We start from the raw sequence: 12,167 nt of genomic DNA, 5'->3' as shown, positions 1-12,167 counted from the left end.
TGGGTGGAAAATCTTGTTCCAACATGATGTATCCCGGCTATATGGCTCTTACTAGCAAGACATAAGTTGGTCTGCAGCAGTTGATCAACAACTTGTATAAGTATTCACTACTGAGAAAACTGAGGTAAATGTATGTTGAACAAAAAGAATGATACTTAGTAAAAAATCAGTTACCCAGGGTTATGATTTTTAAATAACAAGTATACTAAAGGTGCCAGACAATATCAATACTTAGGGTCAATGATCGACTGCAAAGGATAATTTCTTGTTCACAAGAAGTAAGCCCAAGTGGAGGCCAAAGCATTATTATCAGTATTTAGAATGATCTATAAAACTCTGATGCACCCATTATTAGTTCAGATAGTGAATGTAGTAAGGGCAAAGCTTTTACCAACAATAAGCTATGGAAGTGAACCCTTGTTTGGAATAGATGCCCCCCTTTTAGATTAGAGTACAACAAAGACATATAAGTTGCTGTTTCATTTGGCATGGTCAGTCTCCCCTGTGCAGGTTTCACTGAATTTTGGTGTACTTAATCAAGTTATAGCAAGACAAGGGGCTTACCTATTATTTGTCATGAGCTCAAATCAACAAAGGTTGATTCCTTAAATTTACAGCTCTGGGATGAATTGATGCAGTGATTCTAATGTTCCAGCTTGCCTATATATGGAAAGAGCCTTGACAAGTCTGGGAGCGCAAGACCTCTGAAAAGCTTCAGTCACCATACAAGCCTTCAAGAAATATGTTAATAGCAGTATGTCAAGCTTGCAGGACCAACAAACTCTAACTACACAGTATTGCTTATGGATGGCGATGCTCAACTATACAGCCCTGTAGAATAAATAACATTTCTCTACAGGTTATCAGAGTCACATAAAATATAAATTTATGCAACACATATTATGTTATTTTCCAGTCTTTTACTTTTTAAGAGGGTCCAAGGAAAGGGAAAAAAAGTTATGTAGTTTATGCAAAAAAAGTGGACATTTCATTAGTTGACTTAATTTGTATTTGCTTAAGTCTCTTGAGAGAAAGATGGACTATTCTATCTGTTTAATCAAAGGTGTATTTGATCATGTCAACAAGCTATTATATGTGTATTTAAGCTGGAATTAATAGTCTAGTTATTATGCACAGACTGTTGGCGGCTGTGCAAGACCTAGCTATTGGAAGGAATGACGCTTGAGAAACTAATTTATAGAAACTACTGAGGATTTATGTTACTGTTTTTTAGTACAACACGTATGCAATTAGGCACTGTCACTTTATACCTGCTATTCGTGTTTGTGTATAAAACATGCTATTTTTAAGCAAATAAGCAAGAATACAATATTTTCTTTGATTTGATAATGCTCTCACTTCAATTAAAGTTTACTAATAGATTATAACTCACATGCATAGCAGGTGGTGTGATAAGTCTGCAAACTTAATGGATGACCTCTTGTGAAACAAACAAATACTACACAGTTGGTAATACCTATGTGTGGCTTCGTGTGAAAACAACAAGTGCAAGTCTATTCATGGTGAGATACTTCTCTAGTTCCAAATGACTTTTTCCAACTTCACAGAAGAACAATTGACAAGATTCCAACAAGAAGTCCAAGGTGCAGCAAATCTGCATTCTGTATTACGATTACCTTGAAAAGATGCTATAGAGCATAAGGAATTTATACTTTGTGTTTTCAAAATAGCTGTTACCTTTGTGAAGTATTGTGAGAGTCCTGTAGGCTCAGGTGACATGTAGTTCTTCTTATCTTAACTCAAGCGTTTCATGGGATACGTTCTTCTGACATATGAGGGTACGGTTCAGGCAGCATCCATCCACTGCACTATAGAATGCTGGGCTCTGGTTGCAGTCCACCTCCACAACTTTTTGCCTGTTTTTTGATGCAACATTGACTGAAGTGCTCTGGTTTCCTGCTAACCAGGTCCCCAGTGCCAGTGTTCCTTCCCCAAAACAAGGCACTTGGTCACTTGATCTCCAAAAGGTCAGGCCCTTTAGCACCTCTGCAAGTCCCTAGTAAATGGTACCCCTGGTACCTAGGGCATGGGTACTGAAGAGGGCCTCCAAGAGCTGCAGCAGAACTTGTGCCACTCTAAGGGACCCAGCACCAACCTCTTGCAGACTGCCATTGTAGGCTGCATGACAAGTGCTCTCTAGAAGTGAAAACATGACATGGCACACACCCTGTGTGCCATGTCCCCTAAACACTGTATATAATATTTGTAAGTCACCCCTACAGCATGCCTTACAGCCCTAAGAAAGGGTGCATTACATTACATATGTGGAAATATTTGCAAGAGCAACTATGCCCCTACTATGTTTCGGTTGACTATTAGACATAGTAAGTGAACAAGTAAGCCATTTTAAGTACATATGCTGGACATAAGTCAATATAAGTTCACTTATCTACATGATGGCTTCACTGAAGATGGTGATTCCAGTGATGGATTTAATAATATGTGCACCCAGAGCACACATTAGAGGTGCCCTTTTGAAAACCTACCAACTGCTGATGAGCTTACTGACTAGTTGTAGCCAGTCTGCCACCAACGGATGAGAATCTGACCCCAAGGGTGAGAACCTTTGCTCTCTGGAAGTCAGAAGCAAAGCCTGCTCTGGGAGAGGTGTTTACAGCCCCCTCCCAAAAGGATGGACAGCACATCTGCATTCCAAGGCAGGAAGCTTCAAAGAAGCCCACCAGCTTTGGTATACAGAACTGGCCTTCCTCAGAGGAGGATGCCGACCCCCCTACCCCAGGGACCATCTGGCACCTGAACACGCGGGAAAACTACTTATGCAGGAGGTGTGTGGCATTTCCAGACTGGACACACCCCTAGGGTGACCAACCTGAAATGAACACAGCACCAGGAATTCTGCCATCTTGTGTGTGGTGGAATTAGGAATTCTGAGATAGGGTGACACCTACTCCCAAAGGAAGCGATCATCTAGTGGGTGTAGTGACCCCAAGGTAAGTAGGCCATTGGCTGCTACCCTTCACTCTCCTTAACACCCCCTAAATTGAGTATTTAGTGGGCCCCCTGATACCTGGACTTCAGATCTTTACTTGACACAAAAGAAGGAGTAGCCAAAGAAGCCTGCTGACCCGAGAACCGAGGTGCATGACTGGCTTGGCATTAGTCCTGTCTGCTGCACCCAACCCTTGAGGAGCAACTGGACTATCCTGCTGCTGCAGCATCCAAGAGTTGCCAGTGCTTTGAAAATCACCAAGAAGAACACGCTTGAAGCTGGTTCCCTGCATCTACTGGCAACCCAAGAAGAACTGTGAGGACCGGGACCGCCAAAAACTTGATGCTGGACATCACCACTTCACCCAAGCCACTTAGCCTAAGCTGAAATGGGCCAACTATGTCAATGTGGCTCCCAGGTCCTCCAGAGATGAAGTCCACCTTGAGTTCACTCACCCTGGACTTCCTGATAGCACTTGCAGCTTCTTTCTGCAGGCCCCTTCCAACAGCCAGTATTCCCTGCACGAGAACATGAGTCCAAAAGATACCACTGCATGGGAGCCCCACAACCCTGAGAAGAAGTGAGTCAATGGTGTCCCTATGTGCCCGAGGATCGGAAGGGTTGAGCCCCTCTTTAGGTTCCCTCAGACTGGCTGTCCAGTTCATGCTTGCAGTCTCTTTCTGAACGGACCGATCTCCACTAAAGTGAATGCAACACCCAACACCGTAACACATGTCTGCACCAGGACTCCCCAGAGCCCCCCCGAACTGTTGGTGTGGCCTTGGACCTTCCCCCATACTCACCTCAAGTCCTGCAGAAAAGTCCTGTAAGTTGATGCTAAGTACACATGTGAGAAAACAGGGCTGATTGCAGAGGCCCCCTAACTTTTTGCCTCCATTTTCCACTTTTTGCTGGTGTTTTCCTGACTCTGATGGTGCCCTGGGTACTGCCAACCAGTCCCAGGGCCTGTGCTCTGTGTAAAATCAATATGAAAATTAGGCTAATTATAATTGGCTAAGTCAACCTACCTATAAGTCCCTAGTATATGGTAGGGCATGTAGGTTTAGGGACCACAGCATAGGTAGTGCACCCACAGGTGCACTGCTGAGGTGCCCAGTGTCATTTTAAAGGCAGGCCTGCCTTGCTGGCTGCTTTTAAATTAAAGTTATATGCAAATTTGACTTTAGAATTAAAAGTAGTTCCAAAGTCTTAAAAAACCTTATTTTTACATATACGTCACACCTAAGGTGTGCCCTATGTGCCCCTAGGGCTGGGTGGCATGTAACTATAAGCAGGGACCTTATAAAAATAGTGTTATAAGCCCTGGTGAGGTAAAAACAGCCAAATGCATTTTTCCCTCAATGTAGTGAATGCCCTTCATAGGCTAGAATGGGGAGACTTTATTTTAATTTTAAAAGCCCCCTTAAATGACAGACACCAATAGTTTGGTATCAAATTAATTGTTATAATAAATACCACAACTTCCAGTTGTTGGATTTAATATAACTTGTTCAGGTAAAGAGTTTGAAACGTTACCTGAAAAGTTGCCAATTTCAGCCCTGCATTGTTTTTGCTGCTGTGCTCTGATTGGCCAGCCTCTGGCAGCCTGGCCAGGCTGCCTTGATGAGGTGTGAAGTGGCCTGGCTTCACACAAAGAGATGTGCCTGTGGGAGGGAATCTCCCCTCAGCAGATGCTGAGGCAGTAAGGCGGAGGGCTCCCAAACTGGTCTTCAAAAGGCAGAGAAGGACATTTGGAGCACCCCAGCAACACCCCCACATCCTGCAACCCCAGACAACTAGGTGCCCCCTTGATTAGATTAGGAGAGAGCAGGAGAGGGGTGTGTTTATGATTTTTAGCCACACCAGTGGGTGGGCTCAGCCAGATGTAACCTCCAAAAATAATTTTCAGCCATGATGGATTTTTGAAGAATGTTGCCTCCTGGGATTGATTTTTGCCACACTTCCTAGGAAGTGGTCATCACAGGGGGAAGGACCCTGCACCTGATTGGAGAATCAGGACCCCCCTGTTTTCACCCAGGAGCAAGGATAAAACTGGCAGACCTGCACCCACACCTCAGTTCCCTACCACAACCCTACCAGGAAGAACTACAGATGAAGAAGGACTGCCCTGCTGGACCCCTGGCCTGCACCTGGAACCTGCACTCAGAAGGACTGCACCAGCTGCACACTTGGGCTTCACCACAAAAAGGACTTTGACTGGCTTCAACTGGTTCAAAGAGGAACTCCCTGTTTGCTACAGGTGAAAAATGTCTAACCAGAGTCCCCTGCACTAACTCCTGAAGAAACCGACCAGCTGACCAATGTCCAGTGGCCAAAAAGGAGTTTGCACCAGGTGCATTCTGGGAGTTGTAGTCCACACCCCCAAGGATCATCTCAGAGCTTCTAGACCATTGGGGTGAGCTGTGGACCCCAAAGGAACTTTAAAAGAACATCTGGGAGAAGACCCAGAAGTTTGGATAAGTTTGGAGAACTTTTGAAAAAAAGCTCCATAGAGGGACCGACCCGCCGCAGCAACTCTAGCCAGCTTGACTCAACCGCGACCTGGTCATATTTGCAGGTTCGTCCAAACATACAAAGTTGACCGGGACCTCCCAGCCAGCGTATCCGAGGAGGGCTCCAAGGACGTCGGATCAAGATCCAGGTTTACCCCGGTCGAAGGAAAAACAACTAAGTCCGAAGGTAAAAATCTCCACCGAGGATTCCCGCGACGCGTATCCGGAGAAGAGTTCCAGGAGGTCGGATTGGACTGGCAGGTTCATCCCGCTGAAGAAAATCTTCAGAAAAACGACTAAGTGCGAAGGTAAACTTTTGACCGAGGCCTCCGCGGCTTGTAGCCGAGCCGGGCTCCATCGCGGTCGGCCTTAAACTTTGACTTTGCCCCGGTTGAGGTGCAACCAGATGACCCGATTGCCGCTTTTTGTTTCTAGGCGCTTTCTTTAAAAATTAATATCTCCGGTTCCCCTTATCCGATTTTATTTGTTTTTGTGTCATTTTAATGATAAAATATTTATATTATTATAAATTGGTTTTGGATTTTTAAACTGTTTCCTGTGTTTTATTTAATTACTGTTTTGTGATATTTGAATACTTAAGTTAAGCCTTGTCGCTCATTGCCAAGCTACCAAGGGTTGAGCTGGGTTTAATTTACTGAGACCTAACTGGACCTAAGTGGAGGTTAGTGGCCTATTGCTAAGTGTAGGTACCTACCTGCCCTTACCAATAACCCATTTTCTAACAACACATATACAGTGTGTGTCCTTTTCCTATAGAATAATATTAGGGCACCTGAGGCTGAAAACCACTTCTGCACCGGACACCTCAGTACCTTCCAAAGTGACCTGTTGGTGCTGCTTTAAACCTTGTACCATACTTACCTTGACTCCAGAAGAACAGTCCTGCAGATTGTTATGTGATGTAAGTCTTTAGGGCCTGAATGTATCTTTTTCTATGGGATAACATTAGGGCACCCAACGCTGAAAGGCACCTCTGCACTCGTGACCTGACTCAGAAGATGGGTCCTGTAAATTGCTGCTAAGTACCCATTATGCAGTATATGTTTCACCACAAAGGATAAGTTTACCACTTCAAACATTGCACTGTCTGCTTTTGTCAACTGTAAGTATTCATAACTTGAAAAATACTTACTCAATTCTGATGATCATGGTATCAAATTTTATATAAAAGTATGATTTTTTTTATTGAGGTTGTCTCTCGCTTACTACCTTTGTGTGTACAATGCATGCTTAGCACTACCCTCTGATATGCCTAACTGTTTTCCTACACATCCCCAAAAGAGAACATTTGGGGTGCCATCTGTGCCTCTAAAATTCCTCTACACAGTGTAAGTCATTTTGGTCCACTATATAAAGAGCCAGCTTCCTACACGCATACCCTTGTATCCTCTTCTGCTCATGAAGACCTGCACTCTCATAAGCACATCACGTGGGTCTAGCTCATAATTGTAAGTGGATCTCATGTCATAATTTGGCACTGCCTCCCAGCTGGGCACCTGGGGGCATATTTATACTCCGTTTGCGCCGAATTAGCGTCGTTTTTTTCGACGCAAATTCGGCGCAAAACTAACGCCATATTTATACTTTGGCGTTAGACGCGTCTAGCGCCAAAGTATGGGCAAATAGCGTCATTTTTTTGCGTGAACGCCTTCCTTGCGTTAATGAGATGCAAGGAAGGCGTTCCCGTCTAAAAAAATGACGGCGACGCAAATGCGTCGTATTTATACTCCCGGGCAAAAATCACGCCCGGGAGTGGTCGGGTCAAAAAACCCCGCATTTGCGCCACTTTTTAACGCCTGGGTCAGGGTAGGCGTTAAGGGGCCTGTGGGCTCAAAATGAGCCCACAGGTGCCCTCCCCTGCCCCCAGGGACCCCCCCTGCCACCCTTGCCCACCCCAGGAGGACACCCAAGGATGGAGGGACCCATCCCAGGGACATTCAGGTAAGTTCAGGTAAGTATAAATGTTTTTTTTTTTTTTTTTTTGGGTGGCATAGGGGGGCCTTATTTGTGCCCCCCTACATGCCACTACACTTCAGAATGGCGTTAGACTGCGCTAAATTTTTTGACGCTAAACTGCGTTAGCGCAGTTTAGCGTCAAAAAGTATAAATATGGGCCCTGGTTTATAGGGATGACTCTTGTTAAATTACTTTAGTAACCGATGAACATGATGATGATCCTTCCCCTGGAGTAAACCACTTCCAATCAACCAGAAGTTCCACTGTTGCTTGCCAATTAGTGCATTCAAAATCTCATGTAATTCATATTCTATTTCAGATTTAACTTGAATTGGTGTGAGATTTAGAGCAAATTGTGTTTATTTCAGAACAAGATTTAAAAAGGCAACATAAAGCACAGGACAAATATTCATAGATTGTGGAAACTGTAAATGGACAGTCACCTGAATCACCACATATTCAAAGGTATATGAAAAGACACACTTAGGTTACAAATTAGACTTTTTTTGAATTGCACATTTTTAGTCACTGAACAGACTTTTTCACGCATGAATTAATTAGGTGCAGGAATTCTTTTCTTAGAAACATATTGCTTAAAACCAGCTTTGTCAATCTCTAATGACTTGTGTGATGCCTTCCGAATAGTTTTGAGTTTGTATACATGTTCTTGAACTAAAGGCACTGATGCAGAAAAAGGTAAATCCAATGGTAAATTTTATGAGAAATTCTCTGATTTGCTATACATTAATTCTGCTCAGCGGTCATTCTATACCAGTCCTACACCAATGCCTTATATCTCAAATATTGCTGTATTCATTGATTCAAGTTTTCTGGGACTGATTCACAAAGGAAAACCTAGAGCTGAAGACTAAGGGCTTGATTCACGTATTTAAACGAAGGCCTGAAGTTTACATTTTCCTTTGTGAAATGTGCCCTTAAACTTCAGGTCTAAATTTAGATTTCAGTTCTAAGTCACCTTTGCAAATTGGGCCCCAATACGTCAGGTCTAAACCTCCACTTCAGGTCTTAACTTGAACTTCTATTCTAAGCTTACCTTTGTGAACTGGGCCCATGGCCTGCCCATCTGTCTGATGATGATAATTGTTGACAAATACATTTCAATATTTAAACCTTTAGATAGGGCAGATAAATCAAACAAATAATATGGTTTGCAAAAATCTGTCCTAATTCATTAGATGACAACAGTCCCACTAATACAAGAAAATGCTCCTTTGTTGTTGAATGGTTAGAATTATGCAGCCAACTCACGGTTTGCTGTCATAGCTGTGCAGAAGGCAAATACTGATACTCCTCTAAATACAATAATTAATCTCTCACAATTCTGTCTTCTTTTTCACTTAATCATGCTAATTTACTCTACAAACATAAAATAAAAATATATGTTTTAAATAAGGTGCAAAAAAATAAACAAAGCATTAAAAAAATTAAACTATGATTTAACCAAAAAACATAAAAACTAATACAACCAATTATAATATTAAACTCTATCACAATTTTAAAGTCACTTTCAAAATTAAACAAAATAAAAAACTTGAAAAAAATAAAAAACATTATTCAAATAGGGGTTAGGTTTCAGATGGGTACAAACCTGTTTGTCTCCTGAATTCAGAAAGCATATAACATCATGTGGTGCTCCTAGAGGTAGAAGGGCTACCTTACACTTAGCTCAAAAGCACAAAGCTTCTACCAATAACACAACAAACACTGAGCAACCAAGATTATAAGGTTCAATGTAGACAGTCCACGTAATCCATTGTTCTTTTGTTCTCTGTCTTCTCAAACTACAATTAATTCTGGCAAGTCATGTAGCCAACACATGCTTGTCCCTGTGGCAAGATCACCAGCTACTTCATCAGGGCAAAATCACAACATGTTACACATGTTATGGCCAGTGTTTCAACAGAACAGGCTAATCCTAAATTCCAGAGAAAACTCTTATCTGTGTTCCTATTTGAAAGTTTGGGTGTGCTGCAACAACTTAAGGATCCTTAGGGGCCTTTATGAGCCCCTTTATGAGCCCCATGCACCATGGATGCACTAATTTTTGTGAAACTAAGGCGCCACAAACCTTGAATTCATATCTATGAGGTCATACCAAGCCACTTAATATAGCTTGGTATGGCCTCAAGGATATGGAGTAAGGCAAGGCAGTGCAAATCACTGCGTTATCTTACTCTGCGCAAGGGAGACATTCCATGGGTATTGCGGTGGGTGTTGCCATGCAACATTCATGGATTTTGACACATGCCCAGATCTACAAGAGCAGAGCTTGTAGCCTTGGGGATGCACTGAAACCTTACCACCTCCCCAGGATAGGCACAATGAAGAGAAATATCTTTCTTTTTCCCAGTTGTTTCCTCTTTCTATGTGTGGTGCATCCTGCAGCACTCACTGAAAGATAAAAAAAAGCCTTCCAGGATTGTTTTTGTGCAGGAAGGTGCCCCTTCCTACTAACAACTGTCCTATCTACAACACAGACATCCTTGCACCATGGTGCAAGGGTACCTGCATTGACCCTGGGCTGCCAAAACGACTCCAGCACAGTAGGAAATGACAGGAATATGTAATATTACTTAAATAAGGTGCATTCTTGCCCTTTCTTTGTTTAACTTGCTGTAACTTGCTGCACTGCGCTGCACCAAAAGCCCCAAAATATGGACCTTAAGCCCAGATTTATGAAAAGTGGCACTGAACCTAGTGATGCACCACTTTTCTTGCGCCCCTTAGCGTCCCCATAATGCCTCCATGTGTGCGCCGTATTTACAATACGGCACACCATGGCAGTAGTCAGGTGGACTAGTGTCCTAATTTTTTACGCTAGTCCGGTGCTTTGCAATACTAGCATCAAAAAATATGATGCTAATCCTGCAAAGCACCCAGAGGCCCATTGAACACAACGGGAGCCTCTTTTTAATGCCTGCACTTAGCAGGCATTAAAAAAATGCTGATAAAAATGGCGCAAAGGAATCTCATAGATTCCCTTGTGCCATGTTTATGGCCCGAGGATCAGAACGCCCCCTTGCATACATTATACCTGGTGCAGACATAATGTGGCACAAGGGGAAACAGAGTTGCGCAATGCTTGATGGCGCAGCATTTTTGACCTTCCGACGCAACATTATCATCATAAAAGTGACACTAATGTGACATTGGAATGGCGCAGGCCAACATAAATCTGGGCCTTAGTGTGCTGTGAAGAGAAATGGAGAGTAGTACTTCATCCAGGTGTGTAATTGGTGGGTAAACAGATACATGATCCATCAGAAGTGATTGAAGATTGAGAAGACTGAAAATAAAAGAACTTTTGATTACATGGACTTTCTACACTGACTTTTCCAATCTTGGTTGCTCAGGGTTTGTTATATTAAAAAAACAAAAAAAACATTTGACTTTAAAGAATAACATTCACTACACTCACTCCAACTTGAGCAACAATACAAACAGTTTTAGACTTTGCAAATGTACTGCTCTGCTCTAACATAAGCAATAGTTGGGAAAGTGTTGAACTTTAAAGGGGCCCAATTTACCTTTTGCACCCTAACCTGAGCAACAGTAGAGAAAGTGCTGGATTTTTGTAGGTAAGATTTACTAATCTCTCTCTAACATGAGCAACAGTAGGGACGTGTTGGACTTTATAGAATTCAGATTTACTATTTCTACTCCCACCAGAGCAACAGTAGGGAAAATGTTGGGGGACTGTCCAACCCCAAAATAAGTATCAGTAGGGAAAGTGAGGAATTTTGTTAGAGAGAGAACTACTATTTTCACTCAAGAAGAAGCAACAGTAGTGAAAATATTACATTTTAGAAAGCTAAGATTTCATTTTTAATATCACAAACCATACAAAATAAATCACATCTCAAATACATATTTACATAAACAAATTTTAAAAATACATAATTTACATATATTATTATAAAGTAAAGCATGACCTGAGCATTTAAAATTAGACTTAAAATCATATTTAAAAATGAAATCATTTAAAACAAAGACAATTAAAATACTTCCCATGCTATTACCTAAGATTCCAACAACCACAAAAACAAATCAATTTAATAACATAAAAATTGCATATCATTTAAAAATATAAGAAACCTATACAATTAATTACTATATAAATAACATATACACACCATTATTCATTAATATCCAAATTATTAAAAACACATAATGAGCAAAATCATCCAATTAAACAATTAACAAATAATAATAGTTCTTATCATATTCTTAAAATCATCTAAAACTAACTAAAACATATTCATCTAATGTTTTACCTAATAACAAGCTAAATCTTATACAAATGCAATTAGACATAAATATTCTAAATACTTCCCACTCTATTTCTCTACAAGTCCAATAACCCACCTAAAAAAATAAATCTGACAGACATTTTCAAAACCTTAAAATGTCTTACCAAATTAAAAAAAACCAAAATAATGCTACAAATTGTAAACATACTTAACATTAAAATAATATATTTGAATCTATTTGCTTGTAACTAAATTATTACCTAATAATGTCATGTACAGCTACATTTAAAAAACTGATATAAAATACTTAAAAACCTATATTCTTACCTGCTGTATTCTGTCTTACTATATTTTTGAGAACATGATGGTTTCTACAAAATATCTGTACATGATATTTTATCAAAATGCTGTTCCTTTAGAGTCAGCCCCTTGAAA

Source organism: Pleurodeles waltl, chromosome 10 (assembly GCF_031143425.1).
Source record: "Pleurodeles waltl isolate 20211129_DDA chromosome 10, aPleWal1.hap1.20221129, whole genome shotgun sequence".
Lineage (NCBI taxonomy): Eukaryota > Metazoa > Chordata > Amphibia > Caudata > Salamandridae > Pleurodeles > Pleurodeles waltl.
Note: the sequence above shows the minus strand (reverse complement) of the source record.